Source organism: Cebus imitator, unplaced genomic scaffold (genome assembly GCF_001604975.1).
Source record: "Cebus imitator isolate Cc_AM_T3 unplaced genomic scaffold, Cebus_imitator-1.0 Scaffold22, whole genome shotgun sequence".
NCBI classification, from domain to species: Eukaryota; Metazoa; Chordata; class Mammalia; order Primates; family Cebidae; genus Cebus; species Cebus imitator.
This window is the reverse complement of record NW_016107337.1, coordinates 5,455,978-5,463,069: the sequence shown is the minus strand read 5'-3', so window position 1 is coordinate 5,463,069 and position 7,092 is coordinate 5,455,978. Positions and strand designations below refer to the sequence as shown.

Here is a 7,092-nt window from a genome sequence, read left to right as displayed (position 1 = left end):
CAAATAGAGATAGTTTTGTTTTTTTCCTTTGCAGTCTGTATGTCTTTAGCTCATTTTCTTAACTTATTGCACTGGCTAAAACTTCCAGCAATATGTTGATGGACAAGGTTGAGGCCAGAAATCTTTGCCTCATTTCTAATCATATAGAGAAAGCATTCAGTTTATTTGTCTTTTATCAGGTTTAGGAAGTTCCTTCTATTCCTATTTTTCCTCAGCATTTTATCATGAATGGGTGTTGAATTTTGTCAAATGCTTTTTCTGCATTGATTGATATGATTATGTGATGTTTCTTCTTTAGCCTATTAATGTGGTGATTAATAGGCTACAGATTAATTGATTTCCAGTCAATCCAGTGATTTTCACTACAGTGATGATTTTCAAATACTGAGTCAGCCTGGAATAAACTCTACTTGTTCATGGAGTACCATTAATTTTATATATTGCTGAATTCTATTTGAAATATGTTAAGAATTTTTGAATCTGTAGCCATAAAGGATATTTCTTTGTATTTCTATTTTTTTTTTTTTTTTTTGTACCATCATTGGTTTTGGTATTGGGGTAATCATAGTTTCATAAAATAACTTGGGAACTGTTCTCTTGTTTTTTCTTTTTTGGAAGAGATGTGTAGAATTGCTTTGTTGATTTACTAACCTTTTCAAAGAATGAAACTGTATTAGATTGTTCTTGCATTGCTATAAAGAAATACCTGAGACTGGGTAATTTATAAAGAAAAGGAGTTTAATTGACTCATCGTTCTGCAGACTTCTACAGGAAGCATGGCTGGGGAAGTCTCAGGAAACTTACAATCATGGCAAAAGCAGAGGGGAAGCAGGCACATCTTACATGGCTGAAGCGGGAAGAAAAGAATGAGAGAGGAGATGTGCTACACACTTTTAAACAATCAGATCTCATGAGAACTCTATCATGAGACAGCTCTAGGGGGACAGTACTAAACCATCAGACACCACCCCCATGATCCAATAATCTTCCACCACATCCCACCTTCAACAATGGGGAATACAATCCAACATGAGATTTGGGTGGGGACACAGAGACAAACCCTATCAGGGATCTTTGTTTCATTAATTTTCTCCAGTTTTTCTGTTTTCAATTTCATTTATGCTCTGTATAATTTCTTTTCTTTGTTTGTTTTGTGTTTATTTTGCTTTTCATTTATTGTATTTATTTTGCTTTAGGTTCTTGAGGTGACAGCTTTGATTACTGATTTGAAACCTTTGGCCTTCTCTAAAATATGTATTAGCACTGCATTAGCTGTGTCTTACAAATTTTGATAAACTATATTTTCATTTTCATTTAGTATAATGCATTTTAAAATTTCTTGAGACTTCCTCTTTGATTCATGGGTCATACAGAAGTGTGTTATTTAATTTCCAAGTGTTTGGTTATTTTCCTGTTGTCTATTATTCATTTCTAGATTAATTTTATAGTGGTCAAAAAGCATACAGTAGATGATTTTAATTCTTTTAAATCTTCTGAGGTTTGTATTAAGGCCCACAGTATGGACTGTTTGTTTCACTATATTTTATTTCTCTGTTTTCTTTTCCTGCCTTCTTGTGGATTAAATAATGTTGAGATTCCTACTTTTATTTACCTACAGTGTTTTTGAGAATGTCCCTTCGTATAGCTTTCTTTAGTGGTTGCTTTAGATACTACATTTATTACATTATGTGTACATAACTTGTCACAGTCTACTAGTGTCATCACTTTACCAGTTCAAGTGAAATACAGAAATCTTATGTCCTTTTACTCTCCCATTTTTAATTGTTTTAAATATTTCCTCTATGCACATTTAGAATTACATCAGACATTATTATATTTTTTGTTTCAACCATCAAACACAATTTAGTAAACTCATGAGGAGAATGTTGTATTTACATGTTTTTGCTTACCATGCTCTTTCCTCTTTTCTGACATTTTAGAGAACTCCCCTTAGCCATTATTTTAGGGTAGGTCTGCTGGTGACAGATTCTCTTAATTTTCCTTCATCTGAGAATGTCTTGTTTGCAATTCATTACTGAAGGATATTTTCTCTGGGCATGAATGCTGGATTGACAGTTCTTTTCTTTCAGCACATGAAAAATATTTGGCTATTTTTTTCACCTCCATGGTTTCTCAGCAGAGACTATTCCTTTGTTGAGCCTTTCTATTTTTTCATTTGTTTCAAGCATGTTCTTAATTGTTCATTAAAGCATTTTTTTTTTTTGAGACAGAGTCTCGCTCCATTGCCAGGCGCCAGGCTGGAGTACAGTGGCAAGATCTTGGCTCACTGCAACCTCCACCTCCAGGGTTCAAGCAATTCTCCTACCTCAGCCTCCCGAGTTGCTAGGACTACAGGCGCGTGCCACCACATCTAGCTAATTTTTGTATTTTTAGTACAGATGGAGCTTCACCATGTTGGCCAGGATGGTTTCAATCTCTTGACCAATCCACCCGCCTCGGCCTCCCAAAGTGCTGGGATTACAGGCCTGAGCCATCGTGCCCAGCCTCACTGAAGCATTTTTATCATGACTGCTTTAAAATCTTTGTCAGATAATTCTAACACCTCTGTCATTTTGGTATTGGCCTATATTGACTACCTCTTTTTTCATTCAGTCTAAGATCATCTTGGCTTTTTGTATTGAGTTATTCTGAATTAAATATAAGCTGGACATTTTAGTATTATGTAATAAGATTCTGAATGTTGTTCAAATCTTCTTCTCCTTTTTTTTTTTTTTTTTTTTTTTTTTGAGTTTCGCTCTTTTTTTATTTTTTTTTTTTTTTTTTTTTTTTTTTTTTGATACAGAGTCTTGCTCTGTTGTCCAGACTGCCAGGCTGGAGTGTGGTGGTACAATCATAGTTTGCTGTAGCCTCGAGCTCTTGATCTCCCAGGCTCAAGTGATCCTCCCATCTGGGACTACAGGCATGTACCACCATGCCTGGCTATTTTTTTTTGGTAGAGATGGAGTCTCCTCATGTTTCAGACTGGTCCTGAATTCCTGGGCTCAAGCAACCCTCCTGTGTTGGCTGGCCTCAAAAAGTGCTGGGATTACAGGCTGAAGCACTACAACCAGCCTAAATCTTCTTTTTCTAACTGGCTTTCTTCGCCATGCCTCTGGCAATGGAAAGAGTGGGGGGCTGCCTTGTTACTGCAAGGTGGGGACAGAAGTCTAAGTTTCCTACTCAGGTCTGCTGACAGCTGAGGTGTGCGGTGCTGCGTTACTGTGAGTAGAGGTGAGTTCTGATTCCCCACACAGTCTCTGCTCATACCAAGAAGGGAAAAGGGTAATTCCTGCCCAGGGGGGATAAAAGTCTAAGCTCCTTACTTGGCCTTCTCTGAAACCACCCCAGCAGGAGTGTTAGGATACCTCCTTAGGGCTTCACAGGGTAGAAGCCTGGGTTCCCCACCAGGCATTTGCTGGCATGGGTGACGGTGGGTCCACATTTCCTTCCATAGTGCTCAGCTAGAGGACTGTCTAAAAGTTTTCTGTCTTACTAAGATGTGCCTGTCCTGGTCTTTTAGCTAACAGAGAGCAGGCTTCATTGGAGCTTTGTCTATGCTGTTGACATTTCCTATTTGCCAGCTTCTTCAGCTCCAAGTCTGGGATACATGAAGCAAGATGAAAATCCATGGAACTTATTGCTGTGCTGCTGCTGTGGCCCAGGGGTTTCTAGACAGTCTGTTTTCTTCTGCCTTTCATCTTTATAGTTTTTAAATATATAATGTCCAGAGTTTTAAATTTGACTTAGGGGAAGAAATAGAAAAAGTATGTCTACTCGACCTTCCAAAAGTGGAAATCTCCTTCTCAGCTATTTTTATTAACTATCCTGTTGGTTTAGGAATGAAAAAACAAAATCACTAGATCCCAAGAAGGCAGTTGGTATTCTTGCTTAAATTATGGAGCATCAAACATCTTGGTTAAAAAACAGAATTTAGTCTAGATCAACTGCAAGGAATTAGCTGATAAGGCATGTAAGAAAGATTATGGGTTTTGTGACTTTTGTTTCTCTTTCAATTTACCCGATATATAATAGTTTTAAAATTAGAATATCAACATTTCTAGATAAAGCATGGATGCTAATGGTTGGTCATTCTGTTGGTCTGTTCTTACTATATTTACAATGGTGGCATCTGAGAAGCTCTGCAAAGTGCTTGAAGGTAAAATAAATGATAAGGACATTTTCAGCAGGTTATTTTTCTGCATGTATGGAGCGGACCTGTACTGACTATACTCAGATGAGGGCAAACCTAAGGTAGGTAAAAATTTTAGAACAGTAATCATCATTTAAGTTGAATATCCCAAATAAACTATTTGCTGAAAATATTTTCTTTAGTTTATACCTTGATTTACTCAGCGTGTTGGAGAAGTAATAGGTTGGAAGAAATGCAAAAATCATACTGTGAGTACAATACAATACAGCTGTTTGAATACGTATCTTTCTGGACAATTCTAGAGTGAAATGACAAGTGATTAAAATGTGCTCCAATACAAAACACAGCCTTGCATGGGAGACTGCATTAAATTATTTCTTTTCTTTAGAGGGAAAATAATATACTATAAAGAAAGTAAAAACTTTGGTAAGAAGAATAAATATTTAACCTAGTGATAAAGAAAAGCTCATAAAATTGGCTTTAAAATTTATACCATTTGTATTATGCACATAATTTTTTAAAAACTTCACATTTCAAAATAATTTTTCCATGCAATCTCCACAACCATCATTTTAAATAGCTGCATGATAGTCCTTTGGGTATGATACCATAACTCAATTCTCTAAGTAATCTATTATTGCTAAATATCTAGCTCACTTGCAGTGTTTCATTTCTATAAATAATAAGAGTGACAAGTGTTTTGCCTGTAGTTTTCACCCTATCAATATTTTGGATTATTTACTTAAGCAAGAGACCCTGGAGTAGAATTACTGAATCCATGGTATAATTTTTATGACTTCTCATAAGAACTGCTAAATTCTTTCCCAATAGAGTTGTACAGCTTTGCAATATCACCATCAGTGTATGAAATAGGAGCTTGTCTGCACCCTCTCCAGTATATTACTGTTATTTTTAAAAGGTGATTTTTAAGTTGAAATATTCATAACTTAATTTGTATTGATTTAATTAGCAGTTATTTACTAGATTTATTTTTTTGGTGAATTATCTGTTATTGACCTTAGTCATTCATTCCTTGAGATTTGGGAGTTTAATCAATTCAAATTAATTCTTTATAATAATAAAAGCTCTGCAAACTGTTTTCTAGGTTAGTCTTTACATGTGTTAGCAAGGTTATGATTTTTATACAGTTAAAATTTCTGATTCTCTTCTTTTTCTTATTATTTTTTAGGAGAAGGGGTCTTGTTGTGTTGCCCAGGCTGAAGTGTCGTGGCTATTCACAGGTGTGATCCCATTATTAATAAGCATGGGAATTCTGATCTGCTCTGTTTTCAACCTGGGCCAGTTCACCCCTCCTTAGGCAACCTGGTGGTCCTTGGCTCCCAGGAGGTCATCACAATGATGCCAAAGTTAGTGCGGACACCCAATTGGCATAGTGCACCATAGCCCAGAACTCCCTTTCGCCTCAGCCTCCTGAGTGGCTGGGATGATAGGTGTGCACCACCACACCCTGCTAATTCTTTTCTTTGTGATTTGTTCAGTTTATTCTAGGCTTAGGATCTCATTCATCATAATTATTTTTCTTTTTATATTTATTTATAAAGTTTTCTATCCAATATAAATTACTTTAGTGTTTGTTTGAAGAAGGGCAAAGTTATTTTTTTTGAAAATTACTAACAATTTATCTCTATATGATTTCCATGAATATTCCTGCCCTTCCCTATTGATTTATCATCTGAGAAATTTCTAGCTATGCGAAGTCTTCTGGCTATTCATTTCAGTCCATTAATCCCTATTTAGCCTTGTATCATTACACTTTTAATAACTGTAGCAATACAGAAATAGTATGAAGTCAATATCTTCTTGTTAAATGAACAGTGGATCTGGCACGGCTGATAGCCTTCAGTACAATTTCTAAGAGTTTTCCTTAATATTGTCTTCCCTGCTTATTTTTGAACAATGTCAAACCTACAGAAAAGCTAAAGTCATAATACAATGAACACCTGTGTATATCCTTTACCTCCAGCCACCAATTATTAATAGTTTGTCACATTTTATTTTCTCTGTGTATCTTTAAATATATGCAGCACATGCACATACACTTTTTTTCCTGAACCATTTGAAAGCAACCCATGGGCCAGGTGTGGTGGGTCATGCCTGTAATCCCAGCACTTTGGGAGGCCAAGCTGGGCGGATCACCTGAGATCAGGAGTTGGAGACCAGCCTGACCAACATGGCGAAACCCCACCTGTGCTAGAAATACAAAAATTAGCTGGGTGTCGTGGCATGCATCTGTAATCCCAGCTACACTGGAGGCTGACGCACAGAATCGTTTGAACCGAGGAGGCAGAGGTTGCACTGAGCTGAAATTATGCCACTGCACTCCAGCCTAGGTGACAGAGAAAGATTCTGTCTCAAAAAAAAAAAAAAAAAAAAAAAGTAACTCATAAATATTACACTTGATCTTAGCCAAAAGGCCGAGAAGCGATACCCATAAATATTGTAACAGCTCACCCCTAAATATTTCAATATAGCTCTTAAGAACAGGGCTTTTTTGTAACCACAACATTACTGTATTCAATACTATTATCCAATACCCAGTCAATATTGAAATTCAATATTCCCATAATTAACTGCAAACTTTAAAAAAACTGATCAAGAATTACCCATTGAGAAAATACTTGCAAACCACATACCTGATAAAAGTCTAATATCCAGCATCTATACAGAACTTAAATAAATTTTAAAAAAATATTAAAAAGTGGGCAAAGGACGTGAACAGACGCTCTTCTAAAGAAGACAGACATATGACCAACAAGTATATTTTTAAAAAGCTCAGTATCACTGATTGTTAGATAAATGCAAATCAAAACCACAATGAGATACCATTTCACACCAGTCAAAATGGCTATTACTAAAAAGTCAAAAAATAACAGATGCTGGTGGGATTGCAGAGAAAAGAGAACACTTATACACTGTTGGTG

The 7,092-nt window shown here is 36.1% G+C and overlaps 1 protein-coding gene and 1 pseudogene across 4 annotated transcripts in view; both read right to left on the bottom strand.

Annotated features, from left to right (window-relative positions):
• The window catches only part of ZNF704 (zinc finger protein 704), a 238,340-nt gene that overhangs the window by 127,839 nt on the left and 103,409 nt on the right, over positions 1 to 7,092 (bottom strand). The window lies entirely within an intron of this gene.
• LOC119470118 lies at positions 6,452 to 6,597 on the bottom strand (annotated as a pseudogene).